Genomic DNA, 25,696 nt, shown 5'->3' on the forward strand with positions numbered 1-25,696 from the left:
AGTTATTGAGTGGCTGCTGTGTACCAGGCACTGAGGATGGAGTGATGAGCAGAGACGGGCATTGTCCCTCTTACCAGGGAGCTTACTGTCTAGTGAGGGAGACAGATGCTAATCAGATAGTCCCAGTAATGCCTGTGTCATTCCAAACTGAGGACTGTGTCGGGAGGGAGGGCACAAGGTCTGTTGGCGTGGCCCTGGGAAGTCAAGGACGGGCTCCCGGAAGCGGCGCCTTGGCTGATACCCAGCCGGAGACGGCTCTGCAGCTGGAGGGTGTGGGGAGCCCCTGAGAACTCAGAACGCTGGGTGCTGAGGTGCGGGTGGCCAGCCTTACCCCGGGGAGAGTGTGGAAGAGGGCGGCACGCGCTCACACTCTGCCTGCCCTGCAGAACCGTGCCAGTGGGCTCACGGTGGCCTCCCACGAGCCACCGTGGGGAGGGTACCGTGGAGGTGGGGATGAGTGGCAGCGTCACGCGGATTGGAAAAGGGGGAGCATCTGGGGAGGCTGGGAAGACGACTCTCCTAGAAAGGCGACATTTGGGCAGAGAAGCACAGGGACTGTGTAGGGGGAGAGCATGCGGAGGAGCAAAGTCTCAAAGCCTGCGGTACGCCGGAGCACGTGGGCTCGTGGGTTCGATGGGTGACTGGTGTGTAGGGTGAGGGGCCGGGACCGAAGTCAGGAGGGGCGAGGGACCTTGAGAGTCCCGCCTAGACGGGCGTCTGCCCTGTCAGCAGGTGGGTATGTGTGGGAAGTCATGGGTTCGAGGAAGTGGGTCGTCACACTCTGTGTCAGCGTTGCTGAAGGAGATGGCTGTGCAGGGGCCCGCTTGGGGTCCTGCATGGGGTGGCGAGGGCGTGTCCCTCTTCTGGCTCTCCTCCAGATCTCAGGAGTGTTCGCTCTGCTCGCCTCGGCACCTCAAGCATCTTCAATCTCCAAACTTTGAGGGGGGGATAGAATTAGGACATTCTTTCGGGGTCATCTGAGGCAGATTAATGCAAGGCAAATAGCCCTTGAATGTCCTCAGTGATAGTTGGATAGAGTCGTTAGGGAAGGTCATTTGGGGACAGTATTCCCTTTATGTTTTTTGGGGGGCACCTTTAAAACAAGCATTAGGTACTTGATTATGCTCCTAGAAAATAAAGAAAATGTTAGGAAAAACATCACCCCTAATATCTCACGACTCTGAGATGACTTCTGTTAATTTTTTTTTTTTTTTTTAATTTTACTTATTTATTTTTGGCTGTGTTGGGTGTTCGTTTCTGTGCGAGGGCTTTCTCTAGTTGCGGCAAGTGGGGGCCACTCTTCATCGCGGTGCGCGGGCCTCTCACTATCGCGGCCTCTCTTGTTGCGGAGCACAGGCTCCAGACGCGCAGGCTCAGTAGCTGTGGCTCACGGGCCTAGTTGCTCCGAGGCATGTGGGATCTTCCCAGACCAGGGCTCGAACCCGTGTCCCCTGCATTGGCAGGCGGATTCTCAACCACTGCACCACCAGGGAAGCCGACTTCTGTTAATATTTTGAAATGCTTCCTGTTGGTACTCTTTGTGGTAAATTTTAGACCTTTGGGATCCTTTTATATAATAGTATGTTTTAAGTTGTGAGCCTTGGTCATGGTCTTCTCTCATCAGGTCAGCTGGCATGCTGCTGGCCATGCAGACACACTAAGTAGGGACTCCTAATTAGGCCCCAAGTCTGTGTTTCCCTCAGCCCCCCGGGGCCTCAGCCACATGCAGGTGTCAGAGCCTCCACATAGTTTTTTTTTTTTTAATTAATTAATTAATTTTGGGGGCTGTGTTGGGTCTTCGTTGGTGCACGTGGGCTTTCTCTAGTTGGGGCGAGTGGGGCTACTCTTCGTTGTGGTGCGCGGGCTTCTCATTGCGGTGACTTCTCGTTGCAGAGCGCAGGCCCTAGGCGTGCGGGCTTCAGTAGTTGTGGCTCGCGGGCTCAGTAGTTGTGGTACACGGGCTTAGTTGCTCCACGGCATATGGGATCTTCCCGGACCAGGGCTCGAATCCGTGTCCCCTGCACTGGCAGGCGGGTTCTTAACCACTGTGCCACCAGGGAAGTCCCCCTCCACATAGTTTTGTTTACAGCCTTTTCCGTTAACCTGGTGAGCACTTTTCCATGAATAGGATTAACCAAATCATATTTTGGACATTTTAAGACTTTTCCAGTCTAGGTTGGGTATGAACAACAACAAAAGGTACAGGTTTGTGGCTCTCTGAGAGATAATATTAATTTTAGCACTGAGTGGAGTGAATTGGGAACAGAACCAACTGAGGAGCCTGAAAATGTTGCTGTTTGAAGACCTGCCGCGCTGGGTCTTCAGAATTGAGAGTTCAGTTTTGTTTGAAGTTCAGTAAATAACTCATTGACTAATTCCTTCTCAACACACATCTATCCAGCTCTTGCTCTATGCTGAGGCCTGTGTTGGGGTTCATAAGCTGCAGAACACAATTACAAATACATATATATATATACATGAACATTATGTTCCCCGTAGTCACGAGAGACTGCTGTGCTCTGTGCGGTGAGATGGGGCCCTTGTGGACGGCGTGCGGGCAGCACAGACTCGGCCACAGCTCGATTTAACTGTGACTGTCTGATGTCCCAGCGAGATGGAACAAAGTTCCTAATTCATCCCGAAGCCCGTTTGTGGTCATGATCTCTTTGGGGACTTGTGCAGAGCATTAAGCCAGTTTGCCGTCGGAAACTCTTGCTGCCTTCTTTTGGCTGCTGGTCATGGATTTGTCAGAAGTTCTTGTCTCCAGTTTGTCACAAATCGGTGTTAAAATAATCACTCTTGGTTCCGTCTTAGAGGTTCTTACTGAATTCTTGGCTTTTCCATGCCACACTACACAGTGTGAGTTAAGTGCCAGGAGCACAAACTTCCTTTTTCATCTGTGACTAGAGTTCTGTTCAGTGAGAAAGAGCTAAGAGATAGCTTTAAAAACAAAAATCTTCAAAAGCGTTCTCTTCAGTTTTGGCTGGAGGTTTAGCTGGCTGTAAATTGAACTTCACACGCAGTGACACTGTAGCAATATCCTAGCCATGACTAGTCCTGGACACAGAGTTGCTGCAGCTCCGTTTGGAAAGAGTTTGCCTCTCACCCCCTGACACATGTTGAAAAATGAGTTTCTTTTCTTTTTAAGGTGGACAGAAAGTGAAATACGTTGCCATTTTGTTTCTTTGCCATTGATTTCTTTTTGGTTGAAAACAGATCTGAGTTAGCTTCCTCCCTTCCCTGTGAAGAAAGGAAGGACGCCCACGTATGTCGTGCACAGCGAGCCTGGAGGGCCCTGTGGACTTTGATTCTGGGGGTGCCGTGTCTTTCCTCCCTGGTCAGTCAGCCCTTCCTGGAGGCCTGCAGCCTGCTGGCCCCGAATGGGCCAAGTGCCTGAGTGGCGGAAGGACAGCATGACCCTGCCTGGTGGAGGGCACAGTACACAGACCGTCGTCTGGCTAGAGTCTGGCAGGTGCTCCAAGGTAGGAGCACAGGGGCCCGGGAGCGACCTGGGACTCAGGAAGGCTTTCTTGAGCGCTGAGGGGTCTGCTTCCCCTCCAGTGGCCCCACTGTCGGGCACAGCATCCTGTCCTGCATGTGGGAGCAGCTGGCTGGCTGTCAGGTTCAGGCCTGCACGAGGGTTTGTTTTGGTGTTTCCAGTTCTAGAAATGAAGATCAGGATGACGGTGTGCAGAACCACACGGGACAGCTTTGCCCTCCCTAGAAATACCTTGATAGTAATGAGAGCTGATGAAGAAGAGGTGGGCTGCTCCTGAGGTATTCAGATCGGTTGTAATTCTTGCATTAAGAATGCAGGTGACCTCTAAGCTTTCTTTAAGGGTTTCACAACTCTCTTTATCTCTGTTGTGTAGTTTCTTGAATCCAGGTGACTGATCTGTGTATCAGCTAATAAGCTGTTTTGTTTCATTCTTTGGGCTGTTTCTCAACAGGTGTAGCTGAGATCAGAGGACCATTACTGATGTAAATAAAATGCCTTCACCATAGCTTTCCCAGTCCCAGTTAGTGGTCCATAGCACTGATCCTTTGTTGGCCTGCTCTGAACAAATGCTGTTATCCCCAAATTCAAGAGCCACAGAGCTGTCTACCTTCCAAGGTGGAGAGCCCAAATGTGTGTCAGCAGTGAGTGTGGAAAGAGAACTTTTTCATTGGCTTGCCTCAGTTATTATTATTTTTTTTAATTTATTTATTATTTATTTTTCGCTGTGTTGGGTCTTCATTTCTGTGCGAGGGCTTTCTCTAGTTGTGTCAAGTGGGGGCCACTCTTCATCGCGGTGCGCGGGCCTCTCACCATCGCGGCCTCTCTTGTTGCGGAGCACAGGCTCCAGACGCGCAGGCTCAGCAATTGTGGCTCACGGGCCTAGTTGCTCCGCGGCATATGGGATCTTCCCAGACCAGGGCTCGAACCCGTGTCCCCTGCATTGGCAGGCAGATAGATGCTCAACCACTGCGCCACCAGGGAAGCCCCGCCTCAGTTATTTTTTGTGTTCGCCACCTTTGTCACCTTAAATATCTCAGCCAATGTCATCATTCAACCACTGGTTATTTATTTACTTTTAATAAATTTATTTATTTTATTATTTTGTTTTATTTACTTATTTTTGGCTGTGTTGGGTCTTCGTTGCTGCCATGGGCTTTCTCTAGTTGCAGCAAGCGGGGGCTACTCTTCGTTGAGGTGCGCGGGCTTCTCATTGCGGTGGCTTCTCTTGTTGTGGAGCATGGGCTCTAGGTGCGTGGGCTTCAGTAGTTGTGGCGCACGGGCTTTGGTAGTTGTGGCGCACAGGCTTACTTGCTCCGCGGCATGTGGGATCTTCCCGGACCAGGGCTCAAACCCGTGTCCCCTGCATTGGCAGGCGGATTCTCAACCACTGTGCCACCAGGGAAGCCCCATCCACTGGTTACTTTTTGAGCTCAGCTAAGTGCTACAAAAATGAGTACAAGTAAGTCCTCTCTACCCGAGACCCTCTGCTGCAACATGCCCCCCCCTCTGTCCACGAGCTTGCTGCCTGGCCCTGGGCGGCTTTCGGTGTGGGTGATGTCTTCTCAGGACGGCCTGCCTCCCTGGCCTCTTTAAAATCCAGCCTCCTGAACCCTCACCACCTTCTTGCCTTGCTTTTTCTTTAGAGCACCTACCACCTTCTGATATCCTGTATCTAATATCCTAACATAGTTATTTTGTTCATTTTCTCTCTTCCTACTAGAATGTAAGATTAATGAGGGCAAGGATTTCTTTTGTTCACTGAACATTACATTCCCCGGGCCTAGAATGTAATAAATGCTCAAAAATATTTATTGATAAATAAATTAATGAAAGATATAACACCATCGGTATATTCAGGAAGTCCATGGTTGAATGCGGGAAAGAGTCCATCAACTATTGAAATCCAGAGTGAGTAACTCAGCAGTTTGTTAGGAAAGTAGTTCCCAAAGAGGAGACTTTGGAACTGAGTTCTGTAATGTGAGGAGAAGCCAGCGGCGCCCCTCCTGGCGGGAGAGAAGGCGCTCTGGGCAAGAGACCCTGTGTGGATGGCCCTGAGCTTGCAGTTCTGGGCTGTGGGGCGCAGCCCTGGGGGCTCTTGCGTGCTCTGCTGGAGCCTTTTGTCTTGAAAGGTCTCGGGGGCCTTGCAAGCCTGTTCCTGGGGACCAAAATAATCAGGTTCACGTTTTAGAGAAAGCACTGTGGTGGCTGCATGTGGTTTGGAGGGTGAAGGATGAGTCCGGGGGCAGGAAGACCAGTTAGGCACTCAGTGATCCAGTTGAGAAGTGCTGAAGGCCTCAACTCAGCCTGGGGCAGGCGGTGGAGGAAGCGAAGGCTCTGGGATGACCAGTTGGAACGGGAGGCATAGGGAGCAAGGCAGCTTCTTTGTAATGTATTTGTGATAATGCATTTTCTTTTTTAATAACCTAGGACTATGCTCTATGTTGTTGAGTATTTTTTCCCCATTTCTTGTATTGTAAACACTCTTGATTATTAAACATTTTGCTTCAGTGTTATTTTTAAGTACTGTGGAGTATCCACAAGTTATATTTTATGCATACTAAAAACAGTGATGTTTGGCATTTTTTGGATCCGTTTATTAGATGTTTCTCATTGTGAGTGGATGATCTTATTTCCCAGAGATAATTAAAGCACAGTATTGTAAACTGAAAGATGAACATCTTTAATTCATTGGTTACTTGGAGGCAGAATGGGAGATACATTTTGCTTAGCAATATTCAGGAAATAATTAGTGATAAATTAAAACATGAAGTTTTTTTATGTTTTTATTTTTAAACTACATATTAATTTGATCAAAAGCAAGTTACACTATGAAATATTTGAAAAAGATTGAGAAAGATCTTTTTATATAATATTTGTCAATCAGCTGGCTCATGTTTGCTGAAGGCTGTTTTAGCTACTGCTTGTAGCTGCTCAGGAAGGTAAAGCGTTCTTACCCTGTGTAGGTAGCGGGTGGCTCAGCAGGTGACTGAGGCAGAGGGAACCATTGGGGCAGGTTCTCAGATGTGTAATGTGTTGAACTAGGTGGTGCACGTGTCAAGTTCTGCAGGGGGAATTCAGGGAGTGAAGGAAGTGGGCAATGAGTGACCTTGAAAATGAATAGGATTTGGGCAAATGGAGAGAAAGGAGGAGGGCATTCCATGTGGGAGAGTGAGTAGGACTTAGGTTTCAGATTAACTTTTTTTTTTTTTTAAAGTTATACAATTTTTATTTATTTATTTATTTATTTATTTATGGCTGTGTTGGGTCTTCGTTTCTGTGCGAGGGCTTTCTCTAGTTGTGGCAAGCGGGGGCCACTCTTCATCGCGGTGCGCGGGCCTCTTCACTATCGCGGCCTCTCTTGTTGCGGAGCACAGGCTCCAGACGCGCAGGCTCAGTAGCTGTGGCTCACGGGCCTGGTTGCTCCGCGGCATGTGGGATCTTCCCAGACCAGGGCTCGAACCCGTGTCCCCTGCATTGGCAGGCGGATTCTCAACCACTGCGCCACCAGGGAAGCCCTGTTTTTTGCTTTTTGAGTGATCTTACTTGGTATGAATCCCCTGGATCACTCCCTGCATTTCTGTCTCAGTTAGGGTGCTTTTGATAACAAGTGAAAGAAAGCTCAGCTCTAACTGGTTTACACCATAAACTAGAGATTTACTGGCTCACGGCACTAGAAATTCTGTAGGTAGGTCAGGCTTCAAGGTTGGTTTGATTCATCAGTTCAGTGACATCTTTGAAGACCTGGTTTCTCTTCACTTGTGTTGTATCACTGTTATCCTAAGGCTAGTTTTCCCCCCAATGGCAAAATGGCTACAGTAGTTGCGGGCTTCACATTTGTGCCCAGCACACAGACTGGCGCAAGAGAGTGTGTGTGTGTCCCGGAATTCTTGGCAGTGCCCTGAGCTTTGTGCCCTCTGGGTCACCCTGAGCCAAGTGCTCTGGGCTAGAGGGGTGGCATGCCGTGCTGGCTCCCCTCTGGAGTTGGGGGTGGGTGTGTGTCAGCCTTCTGAACTGGGTGACCACTATCCAACAGGGGAGGAAGAGAATGAACATTGGGAGGATGGCCGCAGAGTCCTTTACCTGACGCTTCATCCTTCCCCACTCTGTTTCCAGGTTTATCGTTTCCTCCTTCTGGGCTCCTCAGACTCGACTCTGTCCTTTCTCCTTAGCAGGTCATCCTGGACTGTCTGATGCTTTCTTGCTATATCTTACAGTCTTCCTTAAGTTTTATTGTTGCTTTATTATCTATGTGTTTGTGCATTGAGGCCAGCCCCAGTTTCCAGTCCTGGCTCTCCCATTTTATGTTCATGGGCTCTTGGGCAAGATTATTTCTCTGAACCTCAAGTGTTTTCATCTTCACTCGGTCAACAGCTACTTACTAGAGTCTGAGTATTGTGCTTAAGTGGATGGGGTCCAGAACTGAAAGACACAAGGAGACCGTGGTTCATTTACGGAAACATGTAGGTAAGTGAGAATTACCGTGAGGTGTGAACAAGGGTTTGAAAGAAACGGGGGTTGCGATGACTTCCCTGAGGGGGTGACGCCTCTGTTGAGCTTGGTGGGCCGAGGACTAGGCACCAGGGAGCTGTCTGCATGGAGGGCAGAGGACCAGGCACCAGGGAGCTGCCCGCATGGAGGGCAGAGGACCAGGCACCAGGGAGCTGCCCGCATGGAGGGCCGAGGACCAGGCACCAGGGAGCTGCCCGCATGGAGGGCCGAGGACCAGGCACCAGGGAGCTGCCCGCATGGAGGGCAGAGGACCAGGCACCAGGGAGCTGCCCGCATGGAGGGCCGAGGACCAGGCACCAGGGAGCTGCCCGCATGGAGGGCCGAGGACCAGGCACCAGGGAGCTGCCCGCATGGAGGGCCGAGGACCAGGCACCAGGGAGCTGCCCGCATGGAGGGCCGAGGACCAGGCACCAGGGAGCTGCCCGCATGGAGGGCCGAGGACCAGGCACCAGGGAGCTGCCCGCATGGAGGGCCGAGGACCAGGCACCAGGGAGCTGCCCGCATGGAGGGCCGAGGACCAGGCACCAGGGAGCTGCCCGCATGGAGGGCAGAGGACTAGGCACCAGGGAGCTGCCTGCATGGAGGGCAGAGGAGTAGTGAGTACATTTAGAGTAGCTGGGCTCGTATGTGCACACGGAGATGAGGCTAGATTGCTTAGGCCATTACACCAAGAGTTTAGGTCCCATCTCTGTATCCCTTACAGTTAGGAGTTGACCATATGTCCTAGTTGACACCTGTTCAGGGTAATTCATGCAGTCCTTTCATTGTGAAAGGTGCCTCCAGTTTGGATGATAAACCGTCACCCAGCTTAATAGAGGAGTTTGGAGCTATGTTGTGGTGGTGTACAGGATGCAGGGCTTACCCTACGGTAGGACCCTGGGACTATGTGAGATACAGCCGCTGCTTCTCAAACTTAAACCTACATTAAGAATCAGCTGGGGATCATGTTAATGGCATATTTGGCTTCAGTTGGTCTGGGGTGGGGCCTGAGAGCTGCATAATTTCCTGGGTTATTCCTTTGGTGCTGGGCTGGGGACCACACTTTGAGTAACAGGGTACTATAGGACATTAGGAGCATCAGAGGGTCTGCAAGTCCTGAAATCATGTGCAAAAATATGTGTATGTGCATTCTTCAGGTAGTGGGCTTAATTTGCTTACATCGTATCCTCGGGGGAGTCTACTGCCACCCAAAAAAGGTTAGGGGAATCACTGTTTTTTAGAAATATTGTGACGATTAAATGAGATCTGTATATTAAATGCCTTTAGGGCAGTGTTTAACCCACAGTAGTCATTCAGTATGTGTTAGGTGTTTGTCCCGTCCCCCAAGTATTTTGAAGGCAGTAAATATTGCTTAAACATTTAAAATATCTTTTTTTATATCTTCTATGCCATTGGTGTTCAATAAAAATGTTTAGTTTGGTGACAGAGTGTTTTAGGACTGTTGGCCATTCTGTCAACATTTGAGGGTCTTTTATGTGCCAAGCATTTTATTAGGTATTGAGATGCTGAAGTCTAATCTTGGTTATTGCAGATACCCTGGCATGGAGGGGTTGTAAGGGCTTGGGCTGGACAGTAACACTAGGATTGAAGATGAGATGCGTCAAAAAAAAATTGTTTATTTTGGCCGTGCCCTGTGGCTTGTGGATCTTAGTTCCCCATCCAGGGATTGAACCTGGACCCTCGGCATTGAGAGCGCGGAGTCCTAACCACTGGACCACCAGGGAATTCCCCCAATTTTCTTTTAGTAATCTTATTATTGAGGTATATTCTGTGTTCAGAAAGGTTCTCCTCTTGCCTTTGACTCATTGAGATCCTGTTCTCTGGATCTCAGGTGTAGGTGTATGGGATGTCAGGATGCATCACTTAATTAGAATGCTTATTTCAATTCATGCAGTTGCTACTGTTTTTACCAAATAAAAATTTTTGAACATTTTGATGAGATTGTGCCAGGAATTGGGGTATATAATTCAAGATAATCTTCAAGGTTTCTCATCTAGAAGATTGGAAGAACAGTGAAGTTTGCTATTGGCATAAGTGTAAAACCTGGTTTTGAGAAAATAATGGACCTTTTGATTTTAAGGTTAAACTAGAACATAACAGTGGAAGAGCCTAGGGGCTGGCAGCTTGAAATATGGAACTGGAGTGTAGTTGGGCAATCCAAGTTGAAGATGTGGGTTTGGAATTCATCAACATACTTGAAGCTGAGAATAGGTGAGCTGCTTAGCGGGGGAATATCCAGGTGCCATCCCAGAGGAGAGAGAATGGTGAAAGAAACAAAACCAAGTCTTGTAGAGTTTCGGAATCCCCTGAAGGTGAAATTATTATGAAAAATATGTGTGAGAGACATCTTATTACTAATCAAGTGCTTGATAGATTGACTAGCTTAAGGAGGTAAAATAATCTTGGTTTAGATTGGGAGGTGATTTTTGAAAAAGCAGAATGTTGGAGGTGAAAGATTTCACTGAGTCAAAAGAGCAAATGGGAAATGAGTTCAGTTACAAAGAAATGTCTCTGTGGAAAAGACATTTCTGAAAAGTTGCATTGGAGTGGAATTTTTCTATCAAATTATTTCTAGCTTAGTTGCATTATAGTTTTTCTTCTGATTGTTTGCCGTTAACTTGTTAATGATCAATAAATCCTTAAAAGCACTAAAATAGTTCCCATTTTGAAAACATTTGCTCTGGTTGTTGTTCATCAAGCAGTGGGTCCTCCTATAGAGTGAACAGTCCTCTCCAATTGTTTTACAGTTTCTTCTGTCCGGTTTGGGGGCATACTTACTTGAGTGTCGAAATAGCTCTGCTGGCCCTCCCTCCAGTTGTCTGCTTAGTTTCTTCCATCCCTGAATCGCTGGGTTGTGGGAATGCCCCTGTGTTCAGTGATTCTGAACCCTGACTGCACCTCAGAGTCACACAGGAAGCCTGCCTCCCGCCACTGAACCCAGAATTGTGGCCTGAGGATCCTCAGGTGATCCTAAGGTACAGTCAAGGCCGAGAAGCACTGCTTGAGGCCTTTGTCCTGCACAGCTGACCCTGTTCCCCTGCTCGGTGAGCTCTTCCTGGGGTTGGTTTTCGGCCTTTGTATGAAAAACAGAGTATTGTGACTTGATTGGGTGAAAAAAACTTCTAGGATACTGAAGTCCTGAGCTTCACATATTTACCATAAGGGAGACTTTCTGGAAAGTCTTGAGTTTCATTTTTCTTTTTTTTATTAAATTTATTTACTTATTTATTTATTTGGTTGTGCTGGGTCTTAGTTGTGGCAGGCTGTCTCCTTAGTTGTGGCTCTCGGGCTTCGTAGTTGTGACATGTGAACTCTTAGTTGCAGCATGCATGTGGGATCTAGTTCCTTGAGCAGGGATTGAACCTGGGCCCCTTGCCTTGGGAGCAGAGAGTGTTAACCACTGTGCCACCAAGGAAGTCCCGAGTTTCATTTTTCTAATAAAAGATTTTTAATCATAACAGTGAACTTACATAATTTAAGAATGGAGTGCAGTCTGTTGTTTTGGCTGGTAAAGTAAACTGTACCACCATAATTACAATCTTCGGAGGCTATTTTTCAACAGGCCATTAGGTGGTGGTTAAATTGAGAAAGTAAGCAGTGGACTGCTTCCTCAGTAGGCATGGTGGTCCTCAAGCCCTCAGCACCTGCTTTTGCATTCTTTTATATTCAGCAGATAGTAATTTTGCAGCTTTTACTGCTTCGACCAACTCTTCTAACTTTGGTTTTCATTAACAACCAAAGTAATTCATGAAAGGGAATATTCTATATACTTCCTCCTTAAAATTGGAAGGAGAGGGGTGTGTGTAACAGCTAACATGAGTCCTTTTTCTTAGGCATCTCTAGATTTTCCAAGGTGTTTGAAGAGACCATTGGCAGTGACCATTAGATTAGAAGAAAATAATTTAGGTAGTCACACTTCTTTTTTCCTGAATGTCTTTTAATGTGGAGCTCTGGTTTAGTGGTGCACCTCCCTTTCTGGCAGGTGGCCTTCAGTAGTAGCCAAGCTTTTGCTGGTTTGGTTCCAGCATATTTCATTAAGTGAAAAATCCTGTAGAACAGATGGGTTTAACAAGTTTCTGCTCATGTAGCATTCTGTTTAATGCAACACTAGTTTTGATTCAGTGTTGTTGGCAGTTATTGTCTGTATGTAGTGTGGAGTTTGAGTAGGTGGTCAGGGGATCTAGGCAGTTACAAAGGCCAAGCCAGTCATGAACAATCTGGGGTTGGAGGCTTAAAGAAGCCTGTTACAATGATAACAGGTAGCAAAATACAAATACATGCATACTAGTTTAGGTGGTGTTGTGTAGCACTAGTTAGAGTCTTTGAACCAAGGAACATGAAATCTTTAAAAAAAAAAAAAGTCCTGATGTGTGAATATTTATAGAGTACTTAAGAATTCTACTTATGTAAATGAAAAATCAATATTGTGGTCTTTGGTCTTCAAGAGTTGTTTTTATAATACAGCTGCCTCATCCACCTTATTTATAGATGTGCGTCTAATTAAAAAAGTCAGCCATATTGAGGTATAATTTAATACAATAAATGTACCAATTTTAAGCTTGCAGTTTGAGTTTTGACAAATGTATATACCAGGGTAACTGTCACCATGATAAAGATATAGAACATTTTCATTGCCCAGAAATTTCCCTCATGCCCCTTCACCATGAATCCCCATCCCTTAGCCAGGCAATTACTGATCTGCTTTCTGTCTCTATAGGCTAAGTTTCTATTTTCTAGAATTTTCTTTATGTGGAATTATATAGAGAGTATTCTTCTATCTGCCTTCTTTCACTCAGCATAACATTTTTGACATTTGCCCATGTTGTAAGAGTTCCTTCCTTTTCAGTGCTGAGTAATAGTCTATTGTATGGATGGACCACAAGTTATCTCTTCACCTCTTGATGGATATTTGTTTTTCCAGCGTTGACTATTGTGAATGAAGCTGTTGACTACATTCATGTGCAAGTCTTTATGTGGACATATGTTTTCATTTCTCATGGTTAAAATACCTAGAAGTAGAATGGTTATATGTCATATGGTAGGTATATGTTTTATTTTGTAAGAAGCTGCCAAGCTTTTCCAAAGCGGTGGTATCCTTTCATGTCTGCACCAGCAGTGCCTAATTCCCCTTCTGCAACCTCATTGACACTTGGTACTGTCAGTCTTCTTAATTTTACTGTGCCTCAATTTTAAAGGAAAGACTGACTTTTTGTCCACAGGACCATGAGCCGCATCTATGGCAGAAAAGTGAATCTGTCTGCAAATAGGGAGTTCTTAGTGAAATATGTTTTTATTTATTTTTTTAATGCATTTATTTATTTTATTTATTTTTGGCTGTGTTGGGTCTTTGTTGCTGCGCTCGGGCTTTCTCTAGTTGTGGTGAGCGGGGAATGCTCTTCGTTGCAGTGCGCGGGCTTATCATTATGGTGCTTCTTTTATCGTGGAGCACAGGCTCTAGCCGCACGGGGTTTCAGTAAATGTGGCGTGCGGGCTCAGTAGTTGTGGCTCGCAGGCTCTAGAGCGCAGGCTCAGTAGTTGTGGCGCACAGGCTTAGTTGCTCCGTGGCATGTGGGGTCTTCTCGGACCAGGGCTCGAACCCGTGTCCCCTGCATTGGCAGGTGGATTCTTAACCACTGTGCCGCCAGGGAAGTCCCCCGAAATATGTTTTTAAAAAGTTTAAGTAGAAAAGAGAGGGGGCAAGAAAGACTAGAGAGTGCCTCCTTCACGCTGGACACAGAAGACTTATTTGGTGGTCAGGCATGTAGGGATGGGGAGTGAAAATGGACTTTCAAAAGGTTGACCTGCCCTGGTGTACATCCATGGTTTGTTTTGCCCTTTTTTTTCCCCTTCAAGATTTAACGTTTTGGAAGTTGATTTTTCTTTAGTTTGGGAGACCACGTGATAATTGTGAATTATTTTCCTCTAGGTCAGAATAGGTATCCTCTTATTAAAGTTTTCTGTAAAGCTTTAATTCAGTTTTCTTGATTATGTTTAAATATTACCTTTAAAAATTAAATGTTATATCGTGACTATATTAAAAGTTTATATTTAAAAATGAAAATTGTGCCCCTGCTGGTGCATCTCTGGTGATAGTAAAAACAGGAGCATAAGAAACAATGAGTAGTTCAGTTGGAGTTTTGTCATCCTGCTGACATCTGGGAGTGGAACTATTGGTGTAGAGTAGGGAGAGGTCATCGTTCCTCAGCCCTGGAACTTGTATTTGTTGTGAGCTTTGCTTTTCTTCCTCCTCTGCCTGAATTCATTTTTTTCCCCTTTATTTTTATTATTTATTTATTTATTTATTTATTTTTGGCTGTGTTGGGTCTTCGTTTCTGTGCGAGGGCTTTCTCTAGTTGTGGCGAGAGGGGGCCACTGTTCATCGCGGTGCGCGGGCCTCTCACTATCGCGGTCTCTCTTGTTGCCGAGCACAAGCTCCAGACACGCAGGCTCAGTAGTTGTGGCTCACGGGCCTAGTTGCTCCGCGGCATGTGGGATCTTCCCGGACCAGGGCTCGAACTCGTGTCCCCTGTATTGGCAGGCGGATGGATTCTCAACCACTGCGCCACCAGGGAAGCCCTACCTGAATTCATTTTTTTCAACAGAACTCTTGAGCACCTGCTATAAGCCAAGTACTGCATTAACTGCAGGCGATGGAAAGATGACTTGAACTTGGTGTCTGCTCCTTTTTAAAAACCAGCTTTATGGAGGCGTTATATATGTGCAGTGAATTTCATTCATTTAATGTATATAGTTTGACGAATTTTGACAAATGTTTCTTTTTTATTGGTGTTCTGCTTTTCCCCTTCCCTTCCCTTCCCTTTCCTTCCTAGATTAGCACCAAGGTGATTGTAATGGATATGAAAATAGGTGGAATTTTGAACTTCTTTCTACTAGGGCCATCCCAGATAACAAGCACTGACTCCCTAATTTATCAGCTCTGTTCCATGTGATAAAAAGTCTGTATACCAAGTTATTGTATAATGAGGGCTGTTTAGTAATAGTTTAGAGCAAAACAAGTTAAAATATAACTGGCATTGTGTAATGTACAATAGGCCTTGAAAGTTGGTAAAAGTGAATTTCTGTTAAGTGAATCATGTTTTCTAATTTGGAGATTGCAGTCTGTGCAACAAGTTTTAGCTTAGACTCTCCACGAGAGCATTTAAAGAAATACAGCCAGGGCTTCCTTGGTGGCGCAGTGGTTGAGAATCTGCCTACCAATTCAGGGGACATGGGTTCGAGCCCTGGTCTGGGAAGATCCCACATGCCGTGCAGCGACTAGGCCCGTGAGCCACAATTGCTGAGCCTGCGCGTCTGGAGCCTGTGCTCCGCAACAAGAGAGGCCGCGATAGTGAGAGGCCCGCGCACCGCGATGAAGAGTGGCCCCCGCTTGCCGCAACTGGAGAAAGCCCTCGCACAGAAACGAAGACCCAACACAGCCATAAATAAATAAATAAAATTAAAAAAAAAAAAAAAGAAATACATCCAACCTATCAAAAACCCTACTTGGAAAAGTGAGAGAATAACTTTTGATAGGACTTTAGTAGTCAGAATGAAATACACAAACCACATGAAGCTAACACTAAACTGTAGTAGGCTGACATTTGAATCCTAAGGAGGGTTGCTCTCTGTGGGAGTGGCTTTGTCACAGTTTGTCCATTTGTTCCCTTCTCAGGACTCCTTGGCCCCAAGAAAGTAAGCAGAATCCTGCTGCTACCCAGGCAGTTGGAGGAATAAGCCTTTCTCTGCGTCCCTCTTCCTTTGTCTGCTTCTGCCATTTGTAATGCTCTTTGCAACTTGCAGTCCACTTGCACTATGACGAAACTGTAATTGTCATGATGTCCCAAACCTTATTTCTGTCTTATTCAAAATTTATTCTCATAATCTAGCACCGTTCAGTGTGGGTAGTTGGTGCTCAATCCATACTGTTAAATCAGTGAAATTCCTGCTGTGCGTTCACTGAAGTGTCACCCACACCACTTTCCAAAGTTAAGAGCACACGGTGACTGCTCAGTAGATGTCGTTAGCGTCCTCAAGTACTGGGTCCTGATGAAAAAAAAAGTGTAAAGAAATTTAGATTTTTTTAATGCAAGTACTGACCTGATTTTTTTTTTTAATTCATTTATTTAGTTGAAATAATTTCATGCCATGGAATTCTCCCATTTAAATAGCTGTACATTTTGGTGGTTTTTAGTATATTCACAGAGTTGTGCAACTATCACCACAGTCAATTTTAGAACATTTCATCATTCCAGAAAGATTGTACAACAGAAACTAGCACAGCATTGTGAAGCAATTATACTTCAGTAAAGATGTATTTAAAAAAAAAAAAAAGAAACTTCATATCCGTCAGTGGTGACTCCGTAATCCCCTCCCCGCCCAGCCTCTGGCAACCACCATCTACCTTCTGTCTCTAGGGATTTGCCTCTTCTGGACATTTCACATGAAGGGAATCATACAACGTGTGGCCCTTTGAGTCTGGCCTCTTTCGGTCAGCATGATGTGTTCAGGGGCCAACCACCTGGTAGCCATATTAGTCTGAGAGCATTTCCAAACCTGTATTTCTCCTGGTTATATCCAGGAGATCCTTTTGGAGCTGGGAAGAACTTTGGAGGTTGCTTAGTCTGGCATACCCTTATTTTAGAGATGAAATTAAAGTTTTTGTCGCTTGGAACAGTTTATTAGTCCTTAATGTTTCCTCCTATCTCCCAAATTCAGTTTCCTTGGGTTGGGAAAAGAGAGAGAAGACTTTGTACTTTTTGTGCTTGGTTCTGTCGTTGAACCCTGCGAGGCTTGGCTTTGCGTCTGTTCTCGGGACACTGTCCCAGGGGCTGGGTTCACAGTGGTTCCAGTGATTGCCTTGGAACTGTACAGTGTGTACAGTGCACACGCAGCAACGTGTTTATTGATCATGCCTTTGTATCCTGATTTTTTTACCTCAGAGGCTGACGTCTTATTTTCCTGAGTCCTTTTGCAGGCAGAGGACGTGGATTTGGTGTTTCTGGAGATGGAGCTTTGGAAGCTGTGCTCCAGCGCCCCCTAGTGCCGCGTTGTGGTGGTCGTCCTCCGTGTCCCCTGCTTTCTGTAGAAAGCAGAAAGTGCTGTTTCCTGTGGCTTTGTTAGATCCGTGGAGAACCAACTGTAGGTCATGCGGGCGACTGGCAAATGTCTTTCCTCCTTCTTACCTTCCTTGGGCTGAGATTGTGTCTTTGCTTTCCTTTAGCAGGAACACGGGTATTTCCAGTTCGGCCTGCCCCTTCCCCAGGCTGTACAGCCCTAGGCCCTCTGGGGCCAGGCTCCCCCGGGCTGGGCTGCAGTGAAGTGGCTCATTTCTACCCTAAATGTGCTGTGGGCGTGCCCCTTTTCCTGATGTGTTTCTTTTCTTTCTCTTTTTTTTAAAATAAATTAATTAGTTTATGTATTTTACTTTTGGCTGTGTTGGGTCCTCATTGCTGCACGCGGGTTCTTCTCTAGTTGCGGTGAGCGGGGGCTACTCTTCGTTGTGGTGCATGGGCTTCTCATTGTGGTGGCTTCTCTTGTTGCGGAGCACGGGCTGTAGGCGTGCAGGCTTCAGTAGTTCTGGCACATGGGCTCAGTAGTTGTGGCACGCGGGCTCAGTAGTTGTGGCTCGTGGGCTCTAGAGCGCAGGCTCAGTAGTTGTGGCGCACAAGCTTAGTTGCTCCGCACGAGCTTAGTTGCTCCGCAGCATGTGGGATCTTCCCAGAACAGGGATCGAACCAGTGTCCCCTGCATTGGCAGGTGGATTCTTAACCACTGCGCCACCAGGGAAGTGCCTGTCCTGTCTCTTTAGCTTCCTGTAATCTGGAACTTTTCCACAGCCTTTTGTGACATTTGAGTTTTTGGAAGAGCACAGTCCTCCCCCTGCTTTTTTTTTTTTGTTTAAAGATTGATTGATTGATTGATTGGTATGTTGGGTCTTCGTTTCTGTGCTAGGGCTTTCTCCAGTTGCGGCAAGCGGGGGCCACTCTTCATTGTGGTGCGCGGGCCTCTCACTATCGTGGCCTCTCTTGTTGCGGAGCACAGGCTCCAGACGCACAGGCTCAGCAGTTGTGGCTCACGGGCCTAGTTGCTCCGTGGCATGTGGGATCCTCCCAGGCCAGGGCTCGAACCCGTGTCCCCTGCATTAGCAGGCAGACTCTCAACCACTGTGCCACCAGGGAAGCCCCTCCCCCTGCTTTTCGGTAACATTCTTCATTTTGCCAAACATCTAAAATAATTTGTGATTGAAGATTAGGAAAATTTGGGGGATGGTGAGACTTGAACATTTTAATGGCAATTGGCTGCCTTGAATTTCTGCGATAAACTCTTTGGTGTCGCAAGACTTGTGATGCTTTAACCTTTACTCAGATATAGTTTTAGTTAAATAATTGTCACTAAAGTGCAGGGCAGTGTGATTTATGTCCACTCACTGGGGTTTGCAGTTGAATAAATACTTGGCCTTTCTTTGCTTTTGTAGCTTTAACTTTGTAATTTAACTTTTTTTTTTTTCTTCCTAATTTGTTTAAGGTAAATTTTACTGTACAAGCAGTACTTCTGTTTGCCTTTTTGGAACAGTGTGGATAAAAAATGCTCCTTCATAGTAATGCTTCCTGTAATTGTTTTTGAATGATGCAGATGATTTTGGTAAGCACTGAAATGATGTCATAGCCTCCAGGTTTATGTGGGGTATTTTATTGTATCACTTCCCACAAATGTTTGAGTGGTTACCAAAGAAACATTACTTTCTTTGCCTGTGAAAGAAATATTTACCTTTTTTTCACATGCACTGTGATGGCAGGAAATTGTCTTTTATTCTTAATCTCCCCTTACTTGAGACCTCAGTGACTTGACCTTTGCTGACCTCTGAGAATGAACTCCCCAACTATCAGGCCTTTCTTTATCTGCAGTTACTATGTTTCATTTGAATTCCTGTTTGAGTCTAAGAAATATGTGTACAGATACATAGGAAAAAGATACATGTAGTTTATCTGCCATGAGCATATGGGAAATACTCATTGTACAGGAAATAGAAATCCTAACCAAAACTCTGAACAGTGAGTACCTTGCAGAGATGCTGATAATACCAGCATCTTAGCAACCCCCTCTGTTATCTCAGTCGCAAAACTGAAAGGACTGTTTTTTATATTGTTGAAATGTAACTACTTATTTTCAAAAACTCATGCATTTTAAAGATTGAAAATAGGTCCGATTAGGGCAAGAGGATGTGATTCATGTGCATTTTGTGGGCGTTGTTTATTGATATATGTGGGCTGGTGTTACGGAAATTACACTGGAGTTCAGAGCAGCTCTGGCTAGCAGTTTGTCAGGTGTTGAATGATACTTTAGCACTGCTCCTTTGATCGTTGGCGGTTGCTGATGGTACCTTGTTTGGATTAAATGTTTTCATCAAGTCCTAGTCCCTGTTGTCAGGGAGATCTTGAAACTAACATAGGTGCAAACACAACTTTGCAAAATGCATATACTTGAATAGTTGTACAATGATTTGTTTACATTGACTTTTTAAAAAAATGTATTTCATTCATTCATTCATTCATTCATTCATTTATTTATGGCTGTGTCGGGTCTTCGTTTCTGTGCGAGGGCTTTCTCTAGTTGTGGCAAGTAGGGGCCACTCTTCATCGCGGTGCGCGGGCCTCTCACTATCGCGGCCTCTCTTGTTGTGGAGCACAGGCTCCAGACGCGCAGGCTCAGTAATTGTGGCTCACGGGCCTAGTTGCTCCGTGGCATGTGGGATCTTCCCAGACCAGGGCTCGAACCCGTGTCCCTGCATTGGCAGGCAGATTCTCAACCACTGCGCCACCAGGGAAGCCCTCGATAGTTATTTATATGGTTCGGAACTAAGAACTCTGAAAAGGTATACGCTAAGAAATCTCACTCCCTGCTCCACTACCTCCACAGGGATCCGCCCCGCCCCCGACTCTGTATAGTCAAGGGTTTTACTCCCTTCTTGGTTCCCTCTCCAATATCTATCTCTTTATGCAAACACAGATCAGTATTTCTATTTTCCTCCTTTTTTTTTACCCAAAGAATGTTTTCTCATTTAACAGTGTCTTGGAGATTTCTTTTTTTTTTTTTTTGCCATGCAAATTTCTTTTTTTTTTTTTTAACATCTTTATTGGAGTATAATTGGTTTACAATGGTGTGTTAGTTTCTGCTTTATAACAAAGTGAATCAGCTATACATATACGTATGTCCCCATATCTGTTCCCTCTTGCGTCTCCCTCCCTCCCACCCTCCCTGTGTCTGGAGATTTCTCAATTTCTGTACATGCTCCTTCCTCAGCCACACCCCCACCCCTACCCCACCCACCCAGTCAGTTTGGTGTGTGTGCTGTTCGTTTTGTTTTGGCCACACCACGCGCGGCATGCGGGATCTTAGTTCCCTGTGACCAGGGGTTGCACCCGTGCCCCCTGCAGTGGAGCCCTCACCACTGGACTGCTGGGGAATCCGTGCCTTGCCCCGCCCCCCGACCCCCACGTGGATTTTGCAATCAGGTTAAAGCTGCATATCCGTGAAGTTGTTAACATGAAGTTGTAATGAGAAAGCACATTTAAAATCTGTAGCGAAGTTTTTCAAATAATACTTTACAAATAAAGAATTAAGTAAAATAGTAAAATTGAAAATAATAGAAAAAGGCTTTCCCTGGAGCCTTTCTAAGCATTCTGACTGTTGACCATGAGGTTGCTCCCAGTAGACTGGCACAGGGACTTGACAAGAAGGCTTGCGGGGGCGTCACGGTTCTATCCCCTCTCCCCTCCGTTGACAAGATTTTATTATATCTTTTGGAATTTTAATTCTCTTATTGGATTGGCCAATTTCTCTTTTTTAAAAGACTTTATATAGGAACTCAAAGAAATTTACTTAGAAATGTGATTTAAATGAGCATTTCATTTATTTTTATTTTCCAAGAGAAAACCAGCCTAAAGAGAATAACTTAGACCCAGCAATCCCACTACTGGACATATACCCAGAGAAAACCATAATTCAAAAAGACACATGCACCCCAGTGTTCATTGCAGCACTATTTACAATAGTCAGGTCATGCAAGCAACCTAAACGCCCATCGACAGATGAATGGATAGAGAAGATGTGGTTCATATATACAATGGAATATTACTCAGCCATTAAAAGGAATGAAATTGGGTCATTTGTAGAGAAGTGGGTGGACCTAGAGACTGTCATACAAAGTGAAGTAAGAAAGAGAAAAACAAATATCGTATATTAACGCATATATGTGGAATCTAGAAAAACGGTACAGATGAACTGGTTTGCAAGGCAGAAATAGAGACACAGATGTAGAGAACAAACGTATGGACACCAAGGGGAAAAAGCGGGGGTGGGGTGGATTGGGAGATTGGGATTGACATGTATACACTAATATGTATAAAATTGATAACTAATAAGAACCTGCTGTATAAAAAATAAATAAAATTAAATTTAAAAAAAAGAATAATTTAGCAATCCTAAAGAACATTCAGTTCTCATTCTAATGTCTTCCCCACATTCTGAATTAAAGTAGCCACTCAGAAGGTAGAGTGGATATCTTTTACGTGGACAACATTTCTCCTGTTGGTATTAAATAAAACAGCATGCGTCTTAGTGTTTGCATTGGGCTTCACAGCTACAGTATCAGTCATCTTTTGGATCCTCTTTGTTACTGCTCTTCTATCTCTTGAATTCATTTTCTGGAATTCTTAAGCAGTCCACCCCACCCATCCCAAGGGTGTATGAGTGTCTGAGAATTATTTTGCCTTTTGCACTTGAGTAATAAACTATAGAATAGAATTCTATGAAAACAAAAACAAAGTACTTTTTTCTTGGAACTTTCAAGGCATTGCTGTCTTGCTTTGTATTTATTTTGTTGATTCTAAGATTTGTTGAGCTTGTAAATTTAGTAATTTAAATTTAATAATTTTCTGATTTCTGTGAATACTTTCTGGTTCTGTAATTGGTCCCCCCTCTTTTTAAAAATAAATTTATTTATTTATTTATAGTTTTGGCAGCGTTGGGTCTTCGTTGCTGTGCACGGGCTTTCTCTAGTTGCGGCGAGCGGGGGCTACTCTTCGTTGTGGTGCACGGGCTTCTCACTGCGGTGGCTTCTCTTGTTGCGGAGCATGGGCTCTAGGCGCACGGGCTTCAGTAGTTGTGGCGTGCAGGCTCTGTAGTTGTGGCTTGTGGGCTCTAGAGCGCAGGCTCAGTAGTTGTGGCGTGCAGGCTTAGTTGCTCCACAGAATGTGGGATCTTCCCGGACCAGGACTCAAACCTGTGTCCCCTGCATTGGCAGGTGGATTCTTAACCACTGTGCCACTGGGGAAGTCCCCTGTCCCTTTTTTTAAATAAAAAAAATTTTTTTATTTGTCTGTACCTGGTCTTAGTTTCAGCATGCAGGATCTTTGTTGCGGCATGCGGGATGTAGTTCCCTGACTAGGGATCGAACCTGGGCCCCCTTCATTGGGAGCATTGAGTCTTAACTACTGGACCACCAGGGAAGTCCCTAATACGTCCTTTTTTCATGGCAGTCTGCTTATTTTACCTGCTCGAATTTCTTTCAGGATACAGATTAGAATTTTAAGTTCTTTTCTGCTTCCTACGTTTTGTTTACACAGATTCATTTCCCCCTCATTTTAGTAGTAACTCTCTTTATTGCTGTTGATTGTTCCCACACGTGTCTTGTGATTTTTTTTGTTGTCCATTCACATTCAAGGGCTGAAATCATTAGTATTTTCGTGGGTGTGTTCCCTTGGCAGGTAGGAAGTTTACTATTTCTCTAACAGGCTTGCCCTGTGAATATTTCCATTCCCTCTAAAAGTTCCCGTGTGCCTTTTTGTAATCATTTCTTCCCCAGACCTTGACAACCACAGGTCTGTTTTCTGTCCTTAGAGTTTAGCCCTAGAATGTTATGTAAATGCAGTCATATAGCTTGCGGGCTTTTAAGTCTAATTCTTCACTTAGCGTGATGCTTTCGAGTCACTGAGTAGTAGTTCATCATGTAGATGTATCACGTCCACCTTTTGATAGACGTTTGGGTTCTTTTCAGTTTTTGGTAGTTATGAATAGAGCTGCTGTAAACTTCAGCATACAGGCTTTTTTTTGTGTGTGTGTGGACATAGGTGTTCATTTCTCTTTGGTAAGTACTTAAGAGTGGGCTTCCTGGGTTGTATGGTAAGTAACTTTATAAGAAAGTGCCAAACTCTTTTCCTGAGTGGCTGTATCATTTCGCATCCCTAGTTGTTTCACATCCCTGCCAGCAGTTGGTATTGTCTGGAATATTTTCTCCCATTGTATCGCTCATCTTTTTATTTTCTTCTGAGTAAATTTTAAGGTTTATATCTAGACTTAAGGATCTCTCTGCGGTGGGACTATAAAGGAATGCCAGGCAGCAGTGTCATTTCTTCTCCCACCCCACCTTTCTTTCTTCTCATTTAAAGATAACTTTCCCTTACGTTGCTTTGTGTTGTGTTGGAGTGAAATTAAAATAAGCTTTTCCCCAGTTTTGGTGATAAGTCTAATTAAGCTCACAATGACAGTATTTCAGGAGAAGACTATTTCTAAGTTGTTTTTGGGACTCTGCATTTTCACCATTACTGTCAGTGCACCATTTCTTTGTGGACTTCTGCAAGTATACATAAGTATTACGTCAAGATGTTTTTGTTTTTAATATATATTCACGGTCTTGGTAGCTACTGTGAAAGAGCCCTCCAAAAAAATGTTTTCCCCAGAAATACTGGTGCATTCTTTTTTTTTTTTAATAAATAAATTTATTTATTAATTTAATTTATTTATTTGGCTGCGTTGGGTCTTCGTTGCTGTGCACGGGCTTTCTCTAGTTGCGGCAAGCAGGGGCTACTCTTCGTGGCAGTGCGCAGGCTTCTCATTGCGGTGGCTTCTCTTGTTGTGGAGCACGGGCTCTAGGCGCACAGGCTTCAGTAATTGTGGCTCGTGGGCTCTAGAGCGCAGGCTCAGTAGTTGTGGCGCACGGGCTTAGTTGCTCCATGGCATGTGGGATCTTCCCAGACCAGGGCTCGAACCCATGTCCCCTGCATTGGCAGGCAGATTCTTAACCACTGCACCACCAGGGAAGTCCCTACTGGTGCATTCTTACCAACAGATTTTGAGACTTAGTTTCCATTTACTCAGTTACCATAATAATGGTTATTATCTATTTGTATATGTTTGGATACTGTAAATTTCCTCACAAGTTATTAGACTGTCAGTTCTGTTAGAATAGAGGAACCACGACTCTGCTTTTGCCATTTTTATATCTAATATCGATTGTTGTGCATGACATTTAATAGGCTGTAAATAATTATTGATGAAGTGAGTGATTCTCTGTTGTGGAAATCAGGTCATACTGATTCTTATCAATGACTTGTTTCTTGAAGCTTCAGGGAGAATCTGAACTGCTTGGCACTCGTCAAACTTACTTCCGTGCGGGTTAACCAGTTTTTCAGAAAGTAACGTTCAGAATTCTATGAAGTGAGAGTTCACAGCCAGTTCTGTGTCTGTTGAACAGTATGTTTATCTGTGTATCACATTCCAGTGTACTTTTAAGGTAAAAAAATTACACATATATTTTTAAAGTTCATCCATCAGAGTCATTAACATTTCCTTTTTTTGGATTTCCCTATCTTCCCGTTGGAACCACGTTTTCTGCTTTTCTTTAGTGTGTACGGTAGGGAAAACTGAAATGGAGGAAGTGACATGAGTCAGCCGAAAGGTAAATGGAACAACTAGAAATGTTTGTGAACCAAAAAAATTCTCCTGCAAGCAGGAGTCTACTTACAAGTTTGGTGTGCAGAGTTGACCTGTTTCACAGTGTTGCCGAGTTAGTTGACTGGTCCCTTTCTGTGGTCCTAAGCCCCAGCTGAGGCCACCTGTCTCCGCCAGGGAGGTTCTTTTTCTGATCGGATTTGTGCAGCCAATAACAAAACCGATGCTGAGACTGGAACGGCACAAGCTTTATTCAATGGCCAAAGAATGGAGAGCAGGAACCTAGTTCCAAATCAACTTCTCAACCCAATTTGGGCAGAGGTACCAAACATATAGGAGGGTCAAGGTAAAAGAGAGGGATTTGGAAGGAGTGGGAGGAATATTCATGACTTATTGGAGAACAGGGGTGTGGTTTGGACCTGGGACTGTTGCAGTTCTCCTCTTCAGTCCTTGTATGGGCTGTCTCAGTTGTTGTCATGGCAGTCCTCAACTGTCATGGTGCCGGTGGGTGGGTCATTTAGCATATGCTAACGTATTACAGTGGGAATGTAATGAGACTCAACTTCCGCTGGAAGTCACATCTTCCGCCATCTTGGGCCTTGTTGGTCCTAACCAGTTGTTTTTTCCTCTTTGCAGCTTCCTCCCGAAACTTAGATAAGAATAAGGTTTCTATTTGAGGGAGGGGCAGGGGTATGATTCTGGGGCAACAGCCTTGGTAACAAAAGTAAGCTCTGTTAACCTTAGGCTGTTCTTTGACAATTTATGGAAAACCGAAGTATTTTCTTATTTTGTAATTGGAAAACACTACATCTAGAAATCTGTTTGCAGATCCTTGATTTGTTTAATGGAGAAAGGGTCTTGGGGGTTCTGGCCCAATTATTCATAGGATTGAGATGTAACACTTTTTTTCTGAAACTGTATAATTTGTGTATTGTATGTGATCAGTCATTCTCTTTTTTT

The 25,696-nt window shown here is 44.9% G+C and overlaps 1 protein-coding gene and 1 long non-coding RNA gene across 2 annotated transcripts in view; one reads left to right on the forward strand and one right to left on the reverse strand.

The window, feature by feature from the left end:
• USP10 (ubiquitin specific peptidase 10) overlaps positions 1–25,696 on the forward strand; it is a gene marked incomplete at its 5' end in the record, with an annotated part of 72,162 nt that overhangs the window by 9,298 nt on the left and 37,168 nt on the right.
• LOC309649028 lies at positions 1,200–25,691 on the reverse strand. Its single transcript, XR_014256915.1, has 2 exons — positions 4,489–25,691; positions 1,200–4,175 (listed from the first exon to the last, which is right to left on the reverse strand). It is a non-coding gene; the product is annotated as an uncharacterized lncRNA (long non-coding RNA).

This window comes from Balaenoptera physalus (assembly GCF_965194825.1).
Source record: "Balaenoptera physalus genome assembly, chromosome: 19".
NCBI classification, from domain to species: domain Eukaryota; kingdom Metazoa; phylum Chordata; class Mammalia; order Artiodactyla; family Balaenopteridae; genus Balaenoptera; species Balaenoptera physalus.